The sequence below is a fragment of the Ovis aries genome, chromosome 21 (assembly GCF_016772045.2).
Source record: "Ovis aries strain OAR_USU_Benz2616 breed Rambouillet chromosome 21, ARS-UI_Ramb_v3.0, whole genome shotgun sequence".
Lineage (NCBI taxonomy): Eukaryota > Metazoa > Chordata > Mammalia > Artiodactyla > Bovidae > Ovis > Ovis aries.
This window is the reverse complement of record NC_056074.1, coordinates 8461772-8488736: the sequence shown is the minus strand read 5'-3', so window position 1 is coordinate 8488736 and position 26965 is coordinate 8461772. Positions and strand designations below refer to the sequence as shown.

Below are 26965 nucleotides of genomic sequence, written 5' to 3'. Positions count from 1 at the left end.
AGTGTAGAATTGCTTCTTGAAACTGGCTGAATTTATACGCTATTCAACTTATATTCCCAGTCATTTAGAATTTTAGCAATTCACTCTCCTCTCAGAGTGATCTTTCTAAATTGCAATTATGATGGTGCTCCTTCTTTGGGGGGAATATTCTGGTAAAAAAATTACTTTCCAGACTTATTGATTGGGGATATTTACCAGATATTCCAGCAGAAATGTGAAATGGCTGTGAAATGTCTGGTCCCTGTTTTGATTCATTTAGCTAACTGCCATGCTGCTGCTGCTAAGTCGCTTCAGTCGTGTCCGACTCTGTGCGACCCCATAGACGGCAGCCCACCAGACTATACAGGTCATTAAATATTTCAGATGTTACTCCCATTTCTTAATCTCTACTTTGACCCTTACAGCGTTAAGCCATTATAGAAAACACATAATGCTTTAAATAAACCACAGTTTCCTATTTTCTCACACCTTTGAATGGAATCTTGCAGCTTCCTCTAACTCCTCTCCTTTTTCATTGCTCTCAGCTTAGGAAAGCCTCCCTAACCCCTTCCCCCAGCTCTCCTCCCACCGTGCACACTGTCAGTCACTCTTTCCTCTGATTCCATAGTACTTGTAACACCAATGAGTTAAGTGATGGAGTTTTTCCACTACAGGGAAGAGTATCTCCCCAGAGTCAGATCAGTATCATAAGGAAGCAAACTAGGAAAGTCAGTCCTTCCCTTAAAGATTTACAGAATCTTAGAGCTTGAAGGGAGCTAAGAGGGTCCTTCCTACCCCCTTCCGAAGTATCCTGGGTGGATACTTTTCAGCTTCCCGTCAAGCACTTCCAGAAACGGAGAAGTCAATATGTTCTGAAAAGTTTTTCTTTACATTGAGCAAAAGTTGATCTCACGATCAACTCTGCCCATATGCCCCTGGTCTGCCTTTTGGAGCTGCAGAACAAGTCTAGTTCTCACTCTGCCTGATATTTGAGAAGAGCTTCGTCTGCCTTCTGTCCTTCAGAAAGAGACGGAGGTCCCAGAATCATTTTTCTTTCATGCTAGAGTGAGGATCACGCCATGACTGTCCCTTTAAGCTAAATGTACCTGTCAGGTTATTTCCCAAACATTTGGCACCAGGCTGTTGTTTGGCAGGGAACATAAATACACTGTATTCAGAATTGATTAGCTTAAGCATAAGCAGTAGACCCCTTAAATTCAAGATCACAAATGAAAAAAAATTTTAAATAACAGAAAGTATTTATTAGAGAGAAACATTCTGCAACAAATCCAGTAGGTTAAAGCTCAGCTGCAGCTCATTATTTTGAAATGTCATGCCTGTTTCTTGCGGAGGAACGAAGAGGCAGTCAAAAAGGTAGGGCTGTGTGTCTCTGAGAAACCTAACACGCTGGCTTCGCTTTGGAGAAAACCCCTAGGTGGAGCCACTGTGGGGAGCTGGAGACCACTCTGAAATGAAGGTGGATTCTAGGAAAATTACGCATGCATGTGACGGAAGCAACCTGGGCAGTGTCTGAATCTATTTTGGGAAGTGATGCTGGAATTTTTCTCTGAGAATCCATTCACCAGAATGACATTTTCAGGTATGATTCAAATGCAGTTTTGCCCAGAGGGTGAGCAGTGGACTCAAATACCCACTAAGCTCCCTCTAGAGGTTCGAGTGTGCGGCTGCCCCAAGAGCTCCTGGGCTGGGAAGCCTGTCCCAGCGCCCAGAAGAGGGGTCAAGAGATGCAAGGAGCTTCTGATGGTTTCTGGTATTTAGAGTCAAATTTGTGGGCTGAAACAAATTAGAAAGCAAAACAGAACTCCATTCTCTAAATAAAGCTGAGATACAAGACATCGTGAATATACATTCATAGAGAAGAGGTAGCAACTGGTAACATTCTAAAATTTCAAATTAGGTAATAGGCTGATGGTTCACAGCGCAATGAAAAACGCAAAAATTCTTGACGACATCCTAGGTGTGCTGAAGTCTAAAATGGCATGCGTTTTAGCACTTACATTGTATTTACAGCTACTTACATAGCATTAATCTTGTATTAAATATTGTAAGTAACTTAGAGGTGATTTAAAAGTATATGGAAGGATATGCAAATACTGCCAAGGGCATGGCAACCCACTCCAGTATTCTTGCCTGGAGAATCCCCATGGACAGAGGAGCCTGGCGGGCTACAGTCCATAGGGTCACAGAGGTGGGCACAACCGAGTGACTAAGCACAGCACAGACATGCAAATACTACGCCATTTTATACAAGGGACTTGAGCATCCTTGAATTTTGGAATCGACAGGGTGGAGGATGGGGTCCCAATTTCTCCCACAGCTCTCCCCCTCCCCAGGGATACTGTGTACACCGTCACCTCATAGGACTGTTGTAAGAATTAAATGATCTACTAAGCATGTTTCTATCCCATATTTAAACTGCCTGGCACTGCAGGGGTTAATTCACTTATCTGAGATAATTGGAGAAAAGCACTTAATCTGTTCTTCTCTTGACAAAGTCCCATACACACAAACTGTATACTGTCCTATAAATTTTTTAAAAAATGATATGCATCTTTTGGTTCATGGGTAATGTAATCAAAATGATCATTATTAGAGAAACCAACTGTTGAGCACCTTTCCTGTGTCAGGCACTGTGCCAAATACTTTCCCTGCATTTTTAGTCCCCTTTTGGACAGATACTATTATTAGCACCAGTTACAAGGGGGCGACAGAGGATAAGATGGTTGGACGGCATCCCCGACTCAATGGAAATGAGTCTGAGCAAACTCCGGGAGATAGAGAAGGACAGGGAAGCCTGGGATGCTGCGGCCCATGGGGTCGGACGGGACTGAGCAACTGAACAGCGACAGATCAGGAAGCGAGGACTTGAGGAAGTTAAGTCCTTTGTACAAATTCATGCAGTTCATATATGATGCCGGAATTGGAACTCTCATCTATGCTTTTAAACGCAATAAAATAATTCTTTCTCATTGGCGGAACCTGAACTCATCAAGATTAATGACTTGGCATCCAGGAACCCAACAAGCAGTGGTGCCATTAATGAAGGGCTTGACTGAGGGAGCATACATACAAAACCATTACAAACATTCAGCGGTAACCTTCCCCTCTGAAACGATCACCAATCTGATTTCATGTGTCTTGTGTCTCCTAGAGCACAGACGATATTTCATCTTTGCATTCTGTCACTTAGACCTGTATGCTGCCTATAATGGCTGCTGAGCACATATTTGTTAAATGAATCAATGACTGACTGAATGCCACTGCCTGTCTTCTAAGAGCTTATAATCTGCTAGGAATGACAAGACTTGTGCATACACATACACACACACACTAGTATAATTATAATACTAGCCAAAAGTGAGCTAAAATATGCGGAAGATATAAATCAGCAAGTCTACACTATTCCATTATCTGAGGTCAGAAAAAACTTGCCCATGCACAAGGAGACATGCAAGAATGTCGATTGCAAAATTACGGCTAATAATAGAGACAAGAAACAACTACATTTTCATCAACAGAAGCATGAAGAAGTGCATTTCAGTGCATTGTTACAACAGAACGTTATATATAGAAGTTAAAATGAATAGTCTAAAAGCAAATGTATTATATGGCTAACTCATGAAACACGGTAAGTGAGCTATTAATTAGCTATTATTATTTTTGACTTAATGCAATTTGCATGTATTAATTCATGTAGTCCTCATGACAGCCCTTTGAAGGTAGATACTGTCACCAAACTCGCCTTAGAAACGAGGAAGTTGAAGGATACCTACATTTGATATAATTGCAAAGATGTTTAAACATATGCAAAAAGACTCACATAAGAATAAATCTGAATGCAATAAAAGCATTAAAGCACACACAGGAACCCCGAGATTACGACAGTGGTTACACGAGGGATGGCAAAAGGGAAGGGGCCCTGATGACGGAGGGGAAGAGAGCAAGCATCAGGTGTATTTATGTTCTGTTTCTCAAGCTGGATGATGGTTGCAGATACTCTGTATTTTTTGTATGTCTGAACTATTTCATAATAAAGTGATCAACAAAAAGAAATTAAATAGCTTGAAGACTCAAAGGAAAGAAATGTGATTCCTGATACTGCCTGGAGAAGGGGACATTTAAATGAGGCCTGGGTATACTACGCGTAGCCCTAGCAAACGTGGAAGTCGGAGCCTGTGCTGAGCGAGGGACACAAGCCCAGGGGTGGAGGTGCAGGAGAACTAGGCTGCTGGAAAGACATTGCACTTCCCATCCCAAGGCCCCCGGGGGACCAGCCTGAGGGGCTCAGGCATTGGACTTTCTGGTTCCAATATCTGCTTGGTCTTTTTTTCTGTGGCTGTAGAACTGGGGGACTGGGTAGTCCCAGCCTCTTCCCCAGGGTGACCCAGGTGGCTAAGAATGCTTGAATTTGCTGGCATTCTGACACTCTCTCCTGGACTGCAGGGGAGGGGGCATGCCTGCCTGCCGCTCACAGGCAGACTGGCTGGATGTAGAAGTCTGTTCAGAAGCATGAATAATGACCGACAGAGAGTCTCCTTGGGAGTTTCGCAAGGAATGATGAGGACTGGCTGCAACTGGAAACCCCAGCTAGCAATAAGGGAAAGGGTTTTGCTGAACAAAACTGAGCCCACTGTTGGCCAGAAGGACCAGGGCACTTTGGAAGGCTTCAGAGACTCAAGTTTTCAGACAGCCGTGGCACTGGGTCTGTGTATATGTGTGCTAAGTCACTTCAGTCGTGTCCAACTCTTTGCGACGCTGTGGACTGTAGTCCCCCAGGCTCCTCTGTCCATGGGGATTCTCCAGGCAAGAACACTGGAGTGGGCTGCCATGCCCTCCTCCAGGGGGATCTTCCTGACCCAGGGATCGAACCCACATCTCCTGTGCCTCTGGCACTGCAGGCGGATTCTTTCCCGCTGAGCCACAGGGAAGCCCAGCACTGGGTCTTGACCGCCCCAAGCCCCAAACAGACCGGCCACACAGTCTTGACTCTGGGCCTCAGTCTCTTTCACACTCTCCGGCCTGTGCCTATGGGGACTGGCCACACTGCTGACCTCTTCTCACCAGCTCTTTAACTGTTTCTGGTCTGGATCAGAAAATCTGGGCTGGAATAACTTAGAGTCTCATCCCTATTTTGCCAGAGCTTCTGGGTGCAATAGCTGGTTTCCCAAGCGCACACTCAAAAAGCAATTTGCAGCAACATGGAGGGACCTAGAGGTTGTCATACTGAGTGAAGTCAAGTCAGACAGAGAAGGAAAAGCATCATATGACATCCCTTACATGTGGAATCTAAAAAGAAACGACACAAATGAGCTTAGTTACAAAACAGAAAGAGACAGACTTATGGTTGCCAGGGTAACGATGGGGGGAAGGGATAGTTACGGAGTTTAGGATGGATATGTACACACTGCTGTATTTAAAACGAATAACCAATAAGGACCTACTGTATAGCACAGGGAACTCTGCTTAATATTATGTGGCAGCCTGGATGGGAGAGGAGTTTGGGGAGAATGGATTCATGTATATGTATGGTTGAATCCCTTTGCTGTTCACCTGAAATCATCACAACTGGCTTTAGTGTAGCGTGTGCTCAGTTGAGCCCCTGGACTGTAGCCCACCAGGCTCCTCTGTCCATGGGATTTCCCAGGCAAGAATACTGGTGGGTTGCCATTTCCTTCTCCGGGGAAACTTCCTGACCCAGGGATCAAACCCACGTCTCTTGTGTCTCCTGCACTGGCAGATGGATTCTTTACTACTGTGCCACCTGGGAAGCCCCCAGTAATTGGCTGTGTGAAAGTGAAAGTCACTCAGTCATGTCCAGCTCTTTGTGACCCCGTGGACTATACAGTCCACGGAATTCTCCAGGCCAGAATACTGGAGTAGGTAGCCGTTCTATACTCCAATATAGAATGAAAAGTTAAGAGAAAAAGAAGCAACTGCTCAAAAGACACTTGTTATTTGACTGATAGAAGTGAGTGTGTGGTTGGTGCTACATTCAAAGGAAGCCCTTTGTTCTGCAATGGGAAGGCCTAGAAGTTACGTCTGAAGATGGGCCTTGCAGGTTGGCACTTCCTCTGCTTCTGTATATCTGCTCTTGAACTCAGCTTCTCCAAGCCTCACTTTCTTCATCTGAAAAGTGGGGCCACAGCAGCAACCACCTAAAGAGCGGCTGTGATGAGCAAAGACAAAGCACCACCAGCCACCACTGAGTGATGCTCACTCTGTGACCAGCTCTGTGCTTAGCACTTTGAAACAGAATTTTACATTAGCTTCCCAGCATCTCTAAAAGGAGCTGGGGAACAGAAAGCTTAAGCAATTTGCCCCACTCTTTCTCTTTTAAACTGTGGGATAATTTATTTTCTTTTTTTTTTAATATTTATTTGGCTGTGTTGGGTCTTAGCTGTGGTATGCGGGAGCTTCACTGCGGCTCGGGGCTTGGTTGCCTTGTAGAATGTGGAATCTTAGTTCCACGACCAGGGATCGAACCCATGTCCTTTGCATTGGAAGGCAGATTCTTAACCAGCGGACCATCAGAGAAGTCCCTGTTTTCTCCAGCTTTTCTTTGTTATTATTATTTTGTTTTTGGCTGGGCTTGGACCTTTATAGCTGTGAGCGGGCTTCCTCTAGCTGGTGAGTGGGGGCTGCTCTTGGCTTCTTGTTGCAGTGGCTTCTCCTGTCGTGGGGCATAGGCTCTAGGCACACGAGCTTCAGTAGTTGGGCACATGGGCTTAGCTGCCTTGTGGCATGTGGGATCTTCCTGGACCAGGGATCAAACCCCTGTCCCCTGAATTGGCAGGGGGGTTCCTAACCACTGGACCACCAGGGAAGTCCCTTCCCTCGTCTCAAATTCACAAATTGTGGATCTGGGATTCAAACCCAGGTTTGTCGGGCTCCAAAGGTGATTCCAGCACTGGAGGCTGCAAAATGCTTTGCAAGTGTGTTTCTGTAGAAGTTATAAATTCATCTCAGTGGGGTTAAAACATCCTTTCTTGAACTGACTTGATTTGGGATTAATTTAAATCCAAAACACGTAGGCTGGATTACATTCTTGCTGTGAGTCCAAGACCCTCTTTGCTTCATATAAGCAGACTGGGTCCCTGCTGTCTGGGTCCTCAGTGGGCCGAGTTGGAACTAAGAGCTCCCTGCTAGCAAGAACAAACTTCCCTGGGGGACCCAGATCTCTCCATTAAGATGGCGGTGCTTTCACCTTGGACCTCAGTTCTCCGACTTCACAGCTTCTTCTTGGCCATAGTCACCAACTAGGTACCAAGAATGTTTTTTGATAGTGTTCCAAAGCTAAGTCCTCAAACCCAGATATTCATTTCACTAGCCAAACTCTTCCCCAAATTTTAAGTGTTCTGGAGGTTAAGCTTTTCAATAGTTTCTCTGTATCCACTAGCCCATGAACAAGTCAAGCTGCTTTGCCTATACTGGTGTTATTCTTAATATTGAATTAAATATTGAGTGCTTGGCATTCCTAGTTACACAATGCCTACCACCTCAAATAAATTAATGAACTACTTTAGAAAATGTCCAAAATGTTAAATCATGCCAGATGTGGCCACAAAAGAACTTCGAGTTTTTGGCTGTAAGAATTCATCCATTCTTTCTTTTTATAACATGATCCAGCATGAAAAACCAGGAGCGATGGCCTTCAACTGGAGGTCCTTTGGAGACATGCTTTTGTGACTTTTAGAAATTAAAGCAGAGATTTATACGCTATTCTCCCATTTGAATAGATATTAGTGAGTTTCTCGCCACATTTAAACCGTACATATTTTTCAGAGTCACAAGTTGAAAAGTTGTAGCCTCTGGAAAGGACTTACTTCCCTGGTGGCTCAGTGTTAAGAATCCACCATCAATGCAGGAGATGTAGGCGGCGCAGGTTCGATCTCCGGGTAAGAAAGATCCCCTGGAGAAGGGAATGGCAACCCACTCCAGTATTCTTGCCTGAAGAATCCCACGGACAGAGGAGCCTGGAGGGTTGCAGTCCGTGGGGTCGCCAAGTCAGACAGCACTGAGCGACTAAGCACACAGCCTCTGGAGAGTGGATCACAGCATTTTTGAGCTGGAGGTTACCTGAGAAATCATCTAGTAGAGGATTGTTAAATTCCCAGTGAAAAAAGTAACTGTTTAGTCTCAAGCCATTATATTAAATACCACCCACTGAACACCTACTGTGAGCCACGCACTGTTCCAAGCACTTTACAGGTATGAACTTTTTAAGTCGGGAGGTCCCAAGTCTCATAAGGTAGATATTATTATTATCCTCATTTTGTAGATGAGGAAACAGAGGCACAGAGTTAAATAACCTGCCTAATGCTTAAATCCAGGCAGTGGGACTGCCCTTAACCCCCTCTTTACACTGCCTCCTGATTCAGGATCACAGAACTGATAAGGGTCCACCTCCACCTCAGCCTACAGTCAAGCTGCCGCAGCTACACCCTTTGTCTTCAGAGAGCTGTTGAGGAATTGGGAGTGTGTACACGGGGTGTGTACACAGGGGTGCTGGTGGTGTCAGCGGGCAGTGGTGGAACGGCTCCTACCTCTTCTCAATCCCCCACACTCAGAGTTAGCTTCCGACCACAGGGACTGTTAGAGCTTAGGGCTAGGGACAGAATGAAGCTCAATTCATGCATCTTGCTCTCAAAGATTCTTCCGTGTAATTCTTTTCAATTCACAGAATATTCTTTTATCGATTGAAGAGTATATTCTTTTGAAAAAATATAGTTTTTAAATGGAAAAAAAAAAAACCCACAAACATCCTAATGCAGGGAACGTATAGAGAAATAGAAGAAAGTAAAACTTATATTCCCACTACCCAAAGACAATCACTGTTGCTGTTAGCGTATTTTCTTGCAGTCATTTTTGGACAATTGTTAGCTGTGGCTGTAATGAATATGCAATGTTACATCTTGCTTTTCCCACTAAATAGTGTCTATACTATTACCACCTTTTACAAACATCATCTTAAAAGGTTGTATAATAAACCATTATGGGAATGTACCATAATTTGTATAAATATTCCTCATTTGTCAGGCATTTAGGCTCTTTCTCAACGTTTTATTATAGTAAATTGTACTAAAGGTAATTTCTCTAAATAGAGTTTTTACCATCTTTCGGCTTACTTCTCTTGGAAAAATTTCCAGCATGGAAATATTGGAACTTCTCTTTACTTGACACATCACTTCATTAGGAAATTCTCAGTGCTGACATTAATTATCAAGCTATCAATTGTCAAATGGAAATAAGAACGTCATGAGACTTTTAATTATTTCATATTTTTAAATGAACACCCTTCTTTTCTCCCAGTATCACACTAGAGCTATAGTTCATTCTTTGGTAGAATGGCAAATAGCAATACTCTTCCTGGGACTTTCCTGGTGTTCTAGTGGTTAAGAATCTGCTTTCCAATGCAGGGAATTCAGGTTCAATCCCCAGTCAGGGAACTAAGATTCCTACCTGCTGTGGTACAACTAAACCCTGATGCATCTAAATAAATAATAAATATGTAAATAAATAGATTAAAAAAAATAAATACTCTGCCCATTCATAATATTGGCACGTCTGAAAATGACACAGAAAGTGTTTGAGAACAAGGGTTCTGCCTCTGTTATATTCTTTCAAAAAGCACATAACCCCGGTCTAATCATGAGAGAACATCAAACTAACCCAGCTAAGGGAAGGGCATTCTACAGGTCAGGACTTCCCAAGAATGTCAAAGTCGTGAAAAATAAAGAATGGCTGTCATAGATCAGACATCATAGAGGGTCACAGCAACCAAATGCAATGTGATACCTTGGACTGGATCCTAGAACAGAAAACGGACCTTAGTGGAAAAAATGGTGAAATACAAATAGAATCTGCAGTGTTTAGTTAATAGTAATGTTCTAACATCAGTTTCTTAGCTTTGACAAGTGTACCATGGAAATGTAAGATGTTAGCATGGGGAAGACTAGGTGAGCGGCATACATGAACTATAATAGCTTTGTACTTTTCTGTAAATCTAAACTATTTCAAACCAAAAGTTTGTTTTCTTAAAAAAAAGAGATGAAAAGCAGGTTTCTGGTGCCAGTCTCATCTGATTCTGAGTCCTAGATCTGACATTTGTTACCGCTGAGTGACCTTAGACAAATGACTTCTTCAAGTGAGGTTCATCTATTTTATATGAAGAAAACTTCTATGCAGAGTACATCTTGAGAAACACTGGGCGGGAAGAAGCACAAGCTAGAATCAAGATTGCTGGAAGAAATATCAATAACCTCAGATATACAGATGACACCACCCTTATGGCAGAAAGTGAAGAGGAACTCAAAAGCCTCTTGATGAAAGTGAAAGAGGAGAGTAAAAAAGTTGGCTTAAAGCTCAACATTCAGAAAATGAAGATCATGGCATCTGGTCCCATCACTTCATGGGAAATAGATGGGAAACAGTGGAAACAGTGTCAGACTTTATTTTTTTGGGCTCCAAAATCACTGCAGATGGTGACTGTAGCCATGAAATTAAAAGATGCTTACTCCTTGGAAGGAAAGTTATGACCAACCTAGAGAGCATATTCAAAAGCAGAGACATGACTTTGCCGACTAAGGTCCGTCTAGTCAAGGCTATGGTTTTCCAGTGGTCATGTATGGATGTGAGAGTTGGACTGTGAAGAAAGCTGAGTGCCGAAGAACTGATGCTTTTGAACTGTGGTGCTGGAGAAAACTCTTGAGAGTCCCTTGGACTGCAAGGAGATCCAATCAGTCCATTCTAAAGGAGATCAGTCCTGGGCGTTCATTGGAAGGACTGATGTTGAAGCTGAAACTCCAGTACTCTGGCCACCTCATGCAAAGAGTTGACTTACTGGAAAAGACTCTGATGCTGGGAGGGATTGGGGGCAGGAGGAGAAGGGGACGACAGAGGATGAGATGGCTGGATGGCATCACAGACTCGATGGACATGAGTTTGAGTGAACTCTGGGAGTTGGTGATGGACAGGGAGTCCTGGTGTGCTGCGATTCATGAGGTTGCAAAGAGTCGGACAGGACTGAGCAACTGAACTGATGAAGAAAATGTCTATCACAGATGGTTATAGGTCTTAACTAAAATAATGCAGATAAAGCACTTAGCATTATTCCAAGCACAAGGTGTTCTTGACAAATGTAAACCATATAATTATTTTATTTAGTTTGAGGACTTTTCTGTTCATTCTTCGTTTCCTCTAAGGTAAGAAGGAATTTTTATGCACAGCTATGCTAAGAGTAGAAAATTAAATAGCTTCATTAAAATTACAGACTCAACACAAAGGAGACAAACTGCCCCGAATCTGGAAACAGTAACTAGTGTGGGCTTTTGGGTCCTTGCTTTTGTTTTCTGTATAGCTACTCGGCTGCTTCCTAAGGGTAGGTGAAGTGAGAAGATGCCAGGTTTTGAAGATAGACCACATTCTAGCACTGATGGCCCTATGTAACCAACATATAAACGCCCATGGTAAGAGTAAGACATAAGAATTCTTTCAGTTGAACTGCTTAAAAAAACAATCTTGTAGAGAATTGAAAATGGTCCATGCTTGGCCTCTACCCAAAGGCAAATTATTTTAGTACAAAAGTCTGAGGAAAATAATTTAAACACAAGCTATGTGAGTAGGAAAAGAAAAATAACCGAAGGATAAAGAAAAATGCACCCTGGCTCTATCATATATAAAACTTCTTTTTTGGGTGCTAAGCTGCAGAACAGATGTGAAACTTGATCTATAAGCTAGGGTTTAAATGACAAAAGGAAAATAAATAATTCAAGATCTAAAAAATATTCTGATACTGGACCTCAGGAGAAGATGAAGGACAGGCATGGCTAAAATCCATGATTCAATACAACTGGACCTGATGTTCAGGGCCTGAATTCAAGTTCATTGACAAGATGTAGAGACATCAATTACCTAACAAAAATCACCTAGCTTCACGTTTCTCAGTCCTCAAGGTGTGAAAATATTGGTCATATCTATATCATGAGGTTCTTTGAGACAACATAAAAATTAAATGAGCTAACATGAAAAATGCCTTACATAAGAGCTTGCATATAGGAGACATGGATAAATATAAGCTGCATTTTTCTGTCTGAAGATACACAGAGCTAACCTGATCACCTTTATGACCTTGTTTCTTATGTTAAGGAACCCCCAATCTGGTTGATGAGAAAAAAAAAAAAACTATCCACATGAAAAAGAACAGAACCATACTGAAACTGCATAACAGAGTGTTAATTTGAGTGTTAAAAATAGAGTATTAATGCCAGCTTCCTTTTGGCTGTCAAATTCGACCTTACTCATCAACGTGATACTTTTTGGAAATGGAGAGAAGGAAGGATTAAATACCATACATAAATTAGGGCAGGACATTTATCTCTTTGGTGGGAGACTAGTTAGCTGACCAGCCCTCGTCCAACTTTGTGATTCACAGTAATTCATAGCAACAAATCATTTCTCCAGGGAATGAGATCTTCCATATAAGTAGATTTTCCAGTATAATTAATGGCACCTTCTAAGTCTTCAGCAATATGTGAACTGCGAACTTCCAGATTTTCAAGCTGGTTTTAGAAAAGGCAGAGGAACCAGAGAGCAAATTGCCAACATCAAAAAAGCAAGAGAGTTCCAGAAAAACATCTACTTCTGCTTTATTGACTATGCCAAAGCCTTTGATTGTGTGGATCACAATAAACCGTGGAAAATTCTTCAGGAGAAGGGAATACCAGAACACCTGACCTGCCTCTTGAGAAACCTGTATGCAAGTCAGGAAGCAACAGTTAGAACTGGACATGGAACAACAGACTGGTTCCAAGTAGGAAAAGGAGTAAGTCAAGGCTGTATATTGTCACCCTGCTTATTTAACTTATATGCAGAGTACATCATGAGAAACGCTGGGCTGGAAGAAGCACAAGCTGGAATCAAGATTGCCAGGAGAAATATCAATAACCTCAGATATACAGATGACACCATCCTTATGGCAGAAAGTGAAGAGGAACTCAAAAGCCTCTTGATGAAAGTGAAAGAGGAGAGTGAAAAAGTTGGCTTAAGGCTCAACATTCAGAAAACTAAGATCATGGCATCTGGTCCCATCACTTCATGGGAAATAGATGGGGAAACAGTGGAAACTGTGTCAGACTTTATTTTGGGGGGTTCCAAACTGACTGCAGATGGTGACTGCAGCCATGAAATTAAAAGACGCTTACTCCTTGGAAGGAAAGTTATGACCAACCTAGAGAGCATATTCAAAAGCAGAGACATAACTTTGCTGACTAAAGTCCATCTAGTCAAGGCTATGGTTTTTCCTGTGGTCATGTATGGATGTGAGAGTTGGACTATGAAGAAAGTTGAGCGCCAAAGAATTGATGCTTTTGAACTGTGGTGTTGGAGAAAACTCTTGAGAGTCCCTTGGACTGCAAGGAGATCCAATCAGTCCATTCTAAAGGAGATCAGTCCTGGGTGTTCATTGGAAGGACTGATGTTGAAGCTGAAACTCCAGTACTCTGGCCACCTCATGCGAAGAGTTGACTCATTGGAAAAGACTTTGATGCTGGGAGGGATTGGGGGCAGGAGGAGAAGGGGACGACAGAGGACGAGATGGCTGGATGGCATCACCGACTCGATGGACATGAGTTTGAGTGAACTCTGGGAGTTGGTGATGAACAGGGAGGCCTGGCGTGCTGCAGTTCATGGGGTTGCAGAGTCAGACATGACTGAGGGACTGAACTGAACCGAACTGAATTGCTAAAAAAATCCAATATTTTTGGACAAAAATTAAAAATAAAATCTATCTATCTATTTCACACCCCAGACTTCAAACACACATCTTCCTTTAAATGTCTGGCGCTAATGAAGCACAGTGCCTGGCATCCACTAATGGTTCCATAAGGGAAAGGGAAGCTGCTCAGTCGTGTCCGACTCTCTGCGACCCTGTGGACTGTAGTCTACCCGGCTCCTCCATCCATGGGATTCTCCAAGCAGGAGTACTGGAGTGGGTTGCCATTTCCTTCTCCAGGCTACTTCCCAACCCAGGGATTGAACCCAGGTCTCCTGCATTGTAGGCAGACACTTTACCGTCTGAGCCACCAGGGAAGTCAAGGTTCCATAAATGTTTGGCCAAACTGCAGTGTATGATATGCACTTATTTCTACCTTTTTAAGGAGTGTCAGGAAGATGCCCTGAAGGAGGGCATGGCCTCCAGTATTCTTGCCTGGAGAATCCCCATGGAGAGAGGAGCCTGGGGGACTACAGTCCATGGGGTCGCGAAGAGTCGGACACGACTGAAGCGACTGAGCATGCAAGTAGTGTTTAATGAACAGGATCCAACCTTATCTTAATGACTACCATCCTTATTCTGAACAAAATAGCTACATCACCTTCTGTGAGTTAAGTCGTCTGAAGCTATCTGCCTTCATAAAATAAATGCAGACACGTGATCGTTTAATTTTTCAGCTTAAAAAAAAAGTTTTTCATCTCCTCTCATGTCACGTTGTCAGTGATCTCTGCTAGCTGTTATCATATTGTCACCTTTCAGGATCTTCTCTTTCCTAATCTGTCATGAGCCAGGAAATGAGAGAGCCCATTCATTGGGATGATTTCTAAAAATAAGAGTAACAGGCTCTGTGCAGGGACTCTAGGGCTGCCTCAGAATAAATCAAACAAGTTGTGTTGCTTGGTTCCTTGGAGGCTCAGCTTTCATCAGAATGCTCAGTTGCTTCAGTCGTGTCCAACTCTTTGTGACTCCTTGGACTGTAACCCACCTGAATTCTCCAGGCAAGAATACTGGAGTGGGTTGCCATACCCTTCTCCAGGGGATCTTCCCCACCCAGGGATCACACCTGGGGCTCCAGCATTGCTTTCATTTAGTCATTAAAAAAATATGTATTGAGTGCCTTTTTGGGTGCCAGTCACTGTTCTAGGGGCAACAGTGAAATAAAAAACTGGCACAAAGGACTTTATTCTGCAGGATATCCCAGTTAGGAGACAGATAGAAAGGAATAAGCATCATAAGTGAGCAAAGAATTCATCAGTGCTAGGAAAGAAAAAAAAATAAATAAACAACTCAGATGGGATATGGAAGATCTGGGGTGAGCAGGTCACGGTATTAAAAAGTTGGTCAAGGCTGGCCGCTGTGAAATTGAGACTGGGAGCAGGTGAGGGAGTTTGCCGAGCAGCTGTCAGGGAGAACCAGGTTCCGGGCAGGGAGTAAAGCAGAGCAAAGCCCACAAAGCCAGACGGGAGAAGAGCAAGGGGACCAGCACGGCTGCAGAGGCACAGACAAGCAGAGGCTGGTTTGGGAGGGGACGAGAGCAGGGCCTCGTAGGCTACTGGGTTTTCCTGGTGAGGGAGATGAGGCAGAGGTCGTGGCTCCATTTTCCAGATGACCCCGCTCAAGATCAGGGAGCTTTTTAAAAATAATTTTATTTATTTATGTATTTCCCCTTGTAGCTCAGTCGGTAAAGAGTCTGCCTGCAATGCAGGAGACCTGGGTTCGATTTTCTGGGTTGGGAAGATCGCCTGGAGGAGGAAATGGCAACTCACTCCAGTATTCTTGCCTAGAGAATCCCACGGACAGGGGAGCCTGGCAGGTACAGTCTACGGGGTCGCAGGAGTCAGACATGACTGAGTGATTAAGCACATACACACGTGTTTTTGACTGTGCTGGTCTTCATTGCTGGGTGGACTTTGCTCCAATTATGGTGAGCAGGGGCTATTCTCGAGCTGCGGTGCTCGGGCTCCTCACTGCAGTGCCTTTTCTGGCAGAGCACGGGCTCCAGTGCATGCAGGCTTCAGCAGCTGTGGTTCCTGGGCACTAGAGCACAAGTTCAGTAGCTGTGGCTCAGCCTTAGTTGCTCTGTGGCATGTGGGATCTTCCCAGACCAAGAATCGAACCTGTCTCCTGCATTGGCAGGCGGATTCTTTACCACTGAGCCACCAGGGAAACCCCTAGGCAGGGAATTTAAGCATCGTTTGGAGGCACCAGCGATCCCTGTAAGCGCCTGTCACACTGCTTCCCTTTGCGGGGGCGGGGCGGGGGGTCTTCTCTTTTATAATATGTCAGAATACAGGTCTTCTCTTTTCTAGTATGGTCAGGCTTTATGCAAGGGAGTTCAGTGTCTGAAGTCAGGGCTTCGGGTTAGAAATGCACTCCTCTTCCCGATGCAGGAAGAATGTCGATTACACGGAACTGAACGATCCCTTAAGGAAATTGATCATGTGATGCATCTGCATATTAATGCTGCTGATTACACAAGAAAGGGTCACCTTAGAGGCACCTCCACCAGGTAATGCCCTTTGAGGAGTTAAGTTTCAGCTACTTGCATACCTTAGTGTAATACATCTTTCTCCTGATCAGATATTTTATAATTCAGTCATTTTGCTAATTCAGCCAATCTCTGCTCTCCAGGGTCTTAGTCCAATTTCCTGAGGTTTTACATAATGGGATCCATCTGCCTGAGGGTCACTTGTCTGAGTACATTTTCCCATCAGAGCGTGAGGGTTCTCAGGCCTTGTGATTGGTTAAATAATGCTACAAAGTCCAAGCTCTTGACTAGGCCTCCTCCGAAGTAAGGTCTGTGTTTGGATCCACGGCACGGTGAAGAGAACTCTTTCGGACCTTGTGGAGAAGTGTACAGAACCAAAACGCTTCTGTTTTTGAGCCCAGTGCAGAATATCAAAAACCACCTATCTGTGCCAACTCCAAATTTCTCCATAATTGCTTTGGGAAGATTGTTTGCCTACTTGAAATACGTTCTTTGAGGTTAATAAAAGGAGCAAAATCACCATTTTCAACCATTTTAACCCGGCACCAATGGAAAGAAAAACAGTGTTTTTATTGGCACAGAACTCATGGGACTTAAGAACAATAAAGGTCAACTGCATCGTATTTTTAAACTTTTTTTTTCCCTTAGTCTTGGCTAATCTGTAAGCAAGATTCTCAGAATTCTTAAACAAAAATGCACAACTTTGAATTATTTACAATTGGTCTGAGAATTTCTCTTGGGTAATCAACAGGCCAGGCGTGGTTTTATCACTTCTCAAAGTTTTTACTTTTTTTTTCCCCTGAAGTACTTTAAAATTCAGGGATTTCTTTCCTCACTTATTCACTGTTTTTGAAAAAGCAAATTCCCAAACTTTAAACTTGTGTTAGCAAACAGTGATGTATTCAAGTTCAAGTTGACCTAAAACGTAAGTTTAAGGTCAAGTTAGTCCAACTTCTTAGCGTAATTTATTAACAAAGTTTTAGAGGGTTTCAGAACAAGCAACATTCAAATCATAATTACAATCTAGATTGGAATAACTGGAAGAGGGACTGTTTGCATGAGACTTAAAAAATCAAAATATTAAAATATTTGTTGAATGAGTTTTTATATAGATGAAAATGAAACCTTTAAAGCAAAAAAGAAAAAAAAAGGAATTACTGCTTTAAGAGAGCTATGGATTTTAAGAATTTACAGGAGCTCTGTGAATCATCTAGTCTAGAGATAACAAGTTTTATCTGGAAGCCAACCTGAATCAATGGTAAGTGGGTGCTGGGAGCTCTGTGATAAATACTGAGAAGTCTCATCTGAGTTCAGACAGCAGTGTTATGATTGATTAACAGTGTCTGCCAAGGCCAAGGAAGGATGTGGAAGACTGCAGGACATAGAAAGGACATGTGTGGAAAGACATATTCCAGATACCTTTCACTGACCCAGCCTAACCTACAAGCTTGACAAAGGAGAAATCTGAGGCTACAAAGAAATTGTCTGCCAATGGTCTGCCAGTCTGTGACAGAGCCAGAATTAAAGCTTAGCAGTTTGGATTCTTATTCGAGATCCTTGTATCAGTGGAAGTCATTTTATGCGTTACAAACTTTCCTGCAACAGATTAAAGGAAGACACTTGCCATAATCCAGCGACGCCACAGGGTGACAGGGGTGCACCAAGCTTGCAGCCCGGGGCTTTCCAGGTGGTGCTAGTGGTCAAGAACCTGCCTGCCGATGCAGGAGATATAACTCCCACCGTGCCTGCTGGAAGCACAGACCCTGAAGTAGACTGTTGGGGTTCAAGTCCTGACTCCACCCCTCATTGGTAGCGTCAGTCTGGGTAAATGACTTCACCTCTCTATGCCTCAGCTGCCAGATCTATAAAATGGAAATAATATTGGTATCTACTTCACGGCATTGTTATGAGGATTCATTTAAATGAATTAACAAAAAGTAACGGGGTCAAAAGAGTCAGACACAATGACGTAACAACAGCAACACAAAACAACACGCTTAAAACAGGGTCTGGTATGTTAACGAGCCATGTAAGTTTTCAGCATTCTTACTATTATTGATGTCACACTGTTTGAGGCGGCCAGACACTCAGGAGTCAAATAACTAAGGCACTGTTACAGAAATAACAGCTTAATCCACAGCTCAATTGATAGATCATTTCACAGGTACCTCTGTGGGCCCTTCCAGCAAGCAGTGATCAACTGTTCTGTGTGCCCAGACGTGTCATGGACATGTTTTCCCCAGGGATTATAAATGCCCTTTTAAAAACACAGTAACATCTTTGGAGTGCCTGTCCAGATCAAAATCACCACCACCCCCATCACCAACACACACGTGCTCACCCCCCAGCAGCCCTGATGCACAGTGATCCTTCTCTCCAGTCACTGACCGGACCAGGGTGGCCACCTGACTCAAGCTGGACCGATCAATTCTTTCTTTGATAACTTGGTATTAGGACTAAGAGATGGCTTTATGTCTTTGAGGCTGGAAGTGTAACATAACCTTGGGAGCTGTGGGGCAGTCATGGTTCCCACACTGAGAAAGTGTGACGTGGAAGAAGTTGGCTGATTGGCAACAAGAGAACAGAGAAGCCAGCAGATTTCTGAGGACCTACCAGCCCCCGTTCCCAGTTATTCCCTTGGGCCTGCCTGAGTTCCACTGACTGGCTCTGTCTGGCCAATACTTGTATAACTTTCGATTCTCCATTTTTCTTAATTTAGAACAAGTTTGTGTTTCTGCTTGACTTCGCGCGCGCGCGCGTGTGTGTGTGTGTGTGTGTGTGTGTGTGTGTGTGTGTGTGCATACCACATAGCATGTTGGATCTCAGTTCCCTGACCAGGGATGGAAGCAACACCGCCTGCAGTGGATGTGCAGAGTCTTAACCACTGGGCCAGCAGGGAAGCTCATCTCTGCTTGCAAGCAGAGATCTAGGGTCTCCTTTCACTAGAGGTGGCTATGAAATCTGTAGATTCTCAGACAGATGCCTGCAACCCAATAAACAAAAACTGAAATAAAAATAATATGCTTATCAGACAAATAGCTCTGGGACCACTCCCTATATCCCTTCTCCCAGTGCCCCATCTAACCAGCTTACTGCACTGGACCACTCTTAATACAGAGTTTCTGGAGCTGCTGCTGTTCATGGGAACACTTGAGACAATTGGCGCAGGAAACGAAGATTGACGTCATTGGTTAAAAGAGACCACATAGAAAACTCAGCTGACCATGTTGAGTGACTATATCTTCCTGGTTGGGTAAAAGGTGAACTGAATGAATGAATGTTTGGAAAATCTACTGCCCTTCTGCCTTGCTCTGCTATTTCCATCTGATTCTTCTGAGCTTCTGTGCTGGTCACAGATGGAGGAATAGAGAAAGGGCACCCGGGCTGTTCTGAGGGTACACCATGTAATGCCTCACATACTGCTGTGGGGCTGTTGGCTTCACTCTGAGTGGATGGTATTGCAAAGGTACACAGAAAAGAGGAAACGCAGCCTGTGGAGCCTTGCAAGTGGGTGAGCAATGTGGGGTAGAGAGGTTTAGAAGATGACATGCCCCAGCCCCCAGCAAAAGCAATCTCCTGGTGGTCCAGTGGTTAGGACTCCATGCTTTCACTGCTGAGGGCGCAGGTTCAATCCCTGGTTGGGGATGTAAGATCCTGCAAGCAGCAGTGCAGCCAAAAGAAAAAAGGATGACATGCTGAGGGGCACAAATGTTTTCCTGAACTCATGAACATCATTTGATTTTGTTCATATTTATTCAAAGAACCACTGTTGCTTTCCAATATTTTAAATACAACATTTTCTTTATGCTCTTCGCATATGCATATATACAAAGTATCCCCTTCTTTTAAAAAAAAAAAATCCAAATCCTAGAACAGGAATTTTATACGGAATAAAAAGTACAAGAATCCTCTACCCACATTGCTAAATGCCTTACTGGACATGACTACATTTGGTTAACACGGTATGTGTCTGAAAAAGCTTTTCTAGACGACTCAGCTCCCTGGGTTTGGGGACTGTATTTACAGAGCACAGTGATTTCTCTCCTGCAGCCCAATCAGGGGGTGGGGAATTAAACACATATATTTCACACATTCTGGGTAACCCAAAGACCACAAGGAACACTACAATTTGTCCAAAACACAGAGAACAGCTGTGAATTTACAGTGCCTTGGGGCCATCACCATGTATCACTGGCTGGCAAGCATGCAACTGCCAGCTCATGCCTGAAAAGAATATGGATTCCAGAGTCACACAGACCCGGATTTGAAACCCAGCTCTGACAGTTACCTGTTGGCTTAACTTTTCTGTGACTGCAACTCCTCATCCATTTATTCATCCATTCAAGAAATCTTCACTGAAAGCCTCCTGCATGCCAGACCTTGTGGCAGGCATAGGGGAGGCAGTGATCAGCAGGAAGAGACCCAGTGCCCGCCCTCACGAAGGCAGTCTAATTGGGAAGGCACAGATTAAATCGAGATTCACGAACATAAAACTGAAACCAAGGGGGAAGGGCTGTGTGGTTTAGAGCCAAGATCCTGGAACAAAACTGCTGAAGTTCAGTCTTATTCTTTTACCTACTAGCTGAGTGGCGCCTTGAGTAAGTTATTTCAACTTCTCTATGCCTCAGTTTCATTATCTGTAAATTGGGAATAATCTCAGTATCTATCTACGCAAGGTTGTTCTGAGGATTAAATCTTGAAACTGTGATTGTTTGCTCTTATTATCATTAACCGCAGGAAGTGCTATGGAGGAAAGGCACATGGCACCGTGACGATACGATGGAAGGCCCTGAGCACATGGTGGAATTCAGGGAAGGCTTCCTGTCCCGTTTATTAAATTATGATCCTTAAACCTACTCTACAGTGTGCGTTGTGATCTGGGGGGCCAGGGCTCTGCAAACGACATTTTTTGCTTTGCAAACTGCCTTTTTGTTGGGCTTTTCCAAGAGGGCATGATGGAGGGAGATGGAAAGCCTGGCGCAGGGAGAGACAGAACCTGCTGCTTTCTTTCTGATGCCCCTGGGCTTCCCGTATCCGTGGGTGGTGCCTGGCAAGGCCAAGTGAAAAGTGAAAGCGTTAGTCGCTCACCATGTCCAACTCTTTGTGATCCCCGTGGACCGCAACCCACTAGGCTCCTCTGTCGATGGAATTCTCCAGGCCAGCATACTGGAGTGGGTTGCCATTCCCTTTGCCAGGGGATCTTCCCGACCCAGGGGTCGAACCCAGGTTGCCCACATTGCAGGCGGATTCTTTACCAGCTGAGCCACCAGGGAAGCTGGTGCAAAGCTGAGGCTTCTTGACTTGCACAGCAATGACCCCTTCCCACGGCAGCAGCGTGGGAGGATGCGCGGTTTTCCTACTACTCGTGGAACCAGCTTCATCACACCCCACCTCAGAGACAGCGCACCAGCCGCAGCTGCTCCCTTCTCAGAGGTCTGGGTTGCAGGCCTTGGGTCCCTTCTTTAAGCATCTAAGTTTTCTTAATTGCAACTTGCAGTTCCAGAGTGGGTAGCTGCACTCACAGTTGTTACCTCAGTGATGCCAAAGAGCACAGATTGTCAAATTTCTTCCGTAAAGTCACGGTAGTAAATATGTCAGACTTTGTCGGCCACATGCCTTTTAAAAAAATTTTTATTTATTTATTATTTTTGGCAGCATGTGAGATCATAGTTTGCTGACCTGGGATCAAGCCCATGACCCCTACATTGGGAGGCAGATTCTCAACTGCTGGACCACCAGGGAAGTCCCTCTTTTTAGAAAAATAACAGCTATTAACAACTGTAGAAACTATTCTTAGCTAACTGGTCACACAAAAACAGATCCTGAGCTGGATTTGGCACACGGGCTGTCGTTTCCCACCTCTCTTCTGTTATCTACTTTATAACACGGCACTTAGTTGATAAAATACTGTGTTATAGCCCATTGGTTCGAATAACTGGTGTGGTTTCAGTCTCCTGCCTGGGCACTGACTGTTATACTTTCCTTGGATCTGAAGGAAACAGTAAAGGGTAAAGGTCAATTGGAGGCTAAGGTTTGGGGGGCGGGAGAAGGGGTTCCAGGAGAGGGGAGCACGGGTGTGAGTGCCCTGCAGAGGGAGGGCGTGCATGCATGCTAAGCCATTCAGTCGTGTCTGCCTCTTTGCAATCCCATGGACTGTAACCCACTAGGCTCCTCTGTCCATGGGAGTTCTCCACTCAAGAATACTGGAGAGCGCTGCTATGCCCTCCTCCAGGGGATCTTCTTGACCCAGGGGTCGAACCCACGTCTCATTATGTCTCCTGCACTGGCAGACGGGTTCTTTATCATTAGCACCATCTGGGCAGTCCACAGAGGGTGGGCACAGGGCTCACAAGAGAACTGCTGGGTTGGAACAGGCAATGTGGGGCCAGCCTATGTAAGACCTTGCGGCCCACATCAAGTTTCGGTTTCCACTCTAAATAGCTCTGGAAAGCCACTGAAGGGCTTTAAGTAGATGGGTTCCAATCTCATATTCGCATTTTGAAAATATCTTCTTGGGTAACATAGAGTGTGGCAGGTATGAAATGATCTACCCTTTACCAAACAACTGGTACAAATCAAACAGATGCTCCACAAATTTCAGTTTCTAACTTCTACCCCCTTTTGGTATCATGGCTACAAGGCCTATTGCTGGATTTCTGACTAAACTGTCAGCAAACCGGCTTGCCCTTTGTGACTTTCAACTTTGGAAGGATGACTTTTCAAACTGTCAAAGTTTTTCTGCCCACATGCATACAAATATTAGGTATATTATTTCTTTATTCTCGTCTTGCCCGAGACCACAAATACGATTTTTCAATCAGACACAGTGAAATTGCCCAGTTTTAAGAACCACGGACATAGCCATTTGGCAAGCATAGACTTGGCAGCCTTTCTGCTGACTTGTGAAATCTGCCCGCCCCCCCCCCCCCCCCCCCGCCAACCCCCGAAGGCTCTAGTATCAACCTCAAAATCACAGCCCTCAGGACCCAGTGACTCTCCTTCATGCTTTTCTGGCAAGGCCAGTCTCACCAGCAGCAGAAGCCTGCATACCTGCCCCAAAGGGAAAGCACAGGAGGCCAAAACCTTGTGGCAAGAAGCTGACGGACTTGCCAGGAAAGGGTGGCTTCAGTTAGGTTCTGCACAAGCACGTCCCCTATTTCAGACATGAAAGCAGAATGACTTCCACAATGAATTTAAGTGAAAATATTACCCTTTCCAGGATGACCCCACCTCCAGTGAAAGTTCCCCAGCATCCTCTGTGTGTCTCAGGCACAACGTGCTGTGATCTGCAGCTTAGAGACAGTCAAGGAGGGTAACTATAGGCCCTGCCCTCCAGAGACAGGGCATCTAATGAAGAAGATGGTAGACCTCTTCTGGGTTCTAGTATCTGAAACTCAAGAGAGCTTATGACCCATTTCGAGAGTTCAGATTTAAGTACACAAAGTAATTACCAGCCAGCACATGACAGTCAACCCCTTGGCTCCCACCATGATTGCCGTGGGCGGTTAGCAGGACGGTCTGGTTTCCGGTCTTGGCTGAGGTCTAGTGCCTGCCCCCTCGTCCACCTCTCTTCCCAGTACTGCCGGGTCACTAGAATGCCTCCTGGGTCCTGCCCTTGGTACAGCAGACATTTAAGCAGCTCCAGCCTCACCTTCTAAGACATCAGTTCTATCTTTCCTAAGCACTGGTTCTCAGTTTTGGTCTCTGCTTGCTCAGTCACTCAGTTGTGTCTGACTCTTTGAGACTCCACGGACTGTAGCCCCACAGGCTCCTCTGTCCATGGGATTTCCCAGGCAAGATTACTGGGGTGGATTGCCATTTCCAGGGGCACTTCCCAATTCAGGGATCGAACCCACGTCTCCTGCATCGGCAGGCAGATTCTCTACCACCGAGTGGCCTGGGAATCACCTGGGATAGTTTAAAAATTTTTGATGCCAAGGCCATACTCTAGACAATTTTTTAAATAATTCTCTGTAGATGGTCATTAGTATTTTTAAAAAATAATAATTTTTTATTTATAATATATTATAAATCTATATTTATATTATAAATCTATATTTATATTATAACTATATACAGTCTAGATATAATATAAATAAAATATAGTTATTAATTTATTTATAATAATTATAATTATTCTCCAAATAATTATAAAGCATAGCCAAAGCTGAAAAGTAGTGCCCTACAGTAGGTCTGCCCCTGCTTTTATACTGTTTGAGAATAGAGCTTATTCTTTGATCCACAGTTCAGTCCTACCCAGAAATTTTAAAAACATTTCTGTTCTGGTTGTCTGCCTAGGATCCCAACTCCATTTTAGGTAACGAGTTAGGTAAGCAAGACAGGAGATGGAAATACAGACTTTGGATTTACACAGACCCGTGTTCCAACCCACTGTGTATACCTCGACTCAATTATGGGTTTCTGAGCCTCAGTTTCACAGTCTCACAGAAAATTCTCTATGATGATAGAGGAGACACTTCACATGGAAAGAAACTTCTAGATCTAGTATTTCTCAATGGCAAGTATGGGATGAAAAACATCAAACAAAGGAGGTGACTGGTCGTCATCTGATTAGCCCAAGCATGGAGCCAGTCCACTCTTCTTCCTTCAAGCCTTGCATTAACACACCCAATTAAACAGTCTCCGCAGAGAGAAACCGGTGAGCCTCACACATACCCCTTGCTCCTGAAAGAGCTAACTGGTGATTCAGAGAATTCAATGGGCCTGAAGGACGATCTGTCTTCTGGGGAAAGAAAATCCAAGCCTGGAAACTGGAGCCCTGCTATCTTTCTCACCAGGGTCATGAGAACGTCTCGCATGGTGAGTTCATGTCCCTGAACTTGTATTCCTTTGTCATAACATCCAGAGCAGCTGGACTATTCCCAGAGGCCAGGCTTTGTCTACGGGGCTTCAGAATACACTTTGAGAGAAAGATGCAGGGCTTGTACTCATTTATTTGTTTTCTTAAAGAAGCTTTCACTCTAGAAAATAGTTTTCAGAAACTTGGGGGAGCTTCTCTAAAGCTTAAAAAAGAAGGTGGGCCAAATGTCAAGCTTTAGACAAGACTCCTCCCCTCCCCCAACCTGCAGCCCCATGGATAAAGGACACCCAATTTCCCATTGCCTGCTGGGACTGGTACACTTAGCCTAACTGGTATACTTAGTCTGGTTGCAACTTCCTTCATCAACTGGAGCTTTAGGCACTGTAGAAAGATAAAAATCACTTAAAGCTTTAGTTTTCCTCTCCGATGGAAAAAATCCTAGCTGGTCTATACCATCCTCCAATCCTAAAGTCATTTCTTACTGTCCTGGGCATCTGCTGTGCCCTAGTTTCCAATGCCACTTCCAGAGGTCAAACATGGCCCATTGGGCACAGGGCGGGGTGTCTGAAGTTTTGAGCAGAGCAATCATGCTTACATAAACAACCCTGCTGGGGCTTCCCTGGTGGCTCAGTGGTAAAGAGTGGCAACCACACCAGTAATCTTGCCTGGGAAATCCCATAGACAGAGGAGCCTGGCGGGCTACAGTCCATGGGGTCACAAAGAGTCAGTGGGACAGGACTGGGCAACTGAACACGCAGAGACCAAAACTGAGAATCACTGTTTAGGAAAGACAGAACTGGTATCTTAGAAGGTGAGACTGGAGTTGCTTAAATGTCTGCTGTACCAAGGGCAGGGCCTGCCAATGCAGGAGAGGCAGGTTCGATCCCTGGTCCAGGAAGATCCCACGTTAGTTGAAGCAGCTAAGCCTGTTTGCCACAACTATTGAGCCTGTGAACTAGAGTCTGGGAGCTACAACTACTTAAGCCCGAGTGCCTAGAGCCCTATCCCCACAACAAGAGAAGTACTGCAATGAGAAGCCTGAACCCCGCAACTAGAGAGCAGCCCCTGCTCGCCACAACTAGAGGAAGCCCACACAGCAACAAAGATCCAGCACAGCCATAAATACGTAAATTTGAAAAACAGAGAGAAATTACCCTGCTGGCTGGGCTTGCCACCCACCCACCGTTGCCAGGAGCCTCCCTAGCCAGTTTTGATGGGTGAGGAATTGTGATTGAGGCTGGATGTGAATGACAATCTAAATTGGAACCCTTGAGGTTTAATTCTGCTAAACCTGCAGCATGACAATGAGACAGTACGAAGCATCCAGAGGTCTGAACGATGCCCACACGGACAGACGCTTGTCTCAGAGCTGCAGCATCCGCGGAACTTCACCAGGTCCACAAACAACGGTTTGCAATAAAGCCCCAAATCCCCCGATGAACCTTCCATTGCTTTGATCTGTTTTCTGTTCAGGGTTTCCCCAGAGAACTCTTTTGACAAAGAGGGTTCAAGGCTACGCCACTAGCAAATGAACAAAAGGCTTGAGCTGCACAGATTCACCTCTGCTACGAATAAAGGAAAAAGAACAAGCAGCAGAAGCAGAGCCGTCTGTCACGAGGCCCTGACACAGGACATTTGTTTGAAGCGTTTGACAAATGAAGCCAGGCTTTGCAGACCTGGGCCTCCCACTCCAGGGGCCTGAGCTGGACACCTGACTGTCCCCAGTCACTCTCCTGTCTCCCATAAAGCCATGAATAGCGCCATCTCTGGGTTTCTGCAAAACTGGCCACCAGGAATGTGCTTTTGGCCTTTTCTTTTCCATAGAAATTACAAAGTAACTTGGTGCTTTACACACACGCTTCCAAGCCCCAAAGCAACACTACAATTT

At 44.4% G+C, this 26965-nt stretch overlaps 1 protein-coding gene across 4 annotated transcripts in view; it reads right to left on the bottom strand.

Moving 5' to 3' along the window:
* The window catches only part of ME3 (malic enzyme 3), a 224343-nt gene that overhangs the window by 155279 nt on the left and 42099 nt on the right, over positions 1–26965 (bottom strand). The window lies entirely within an intron of this gene.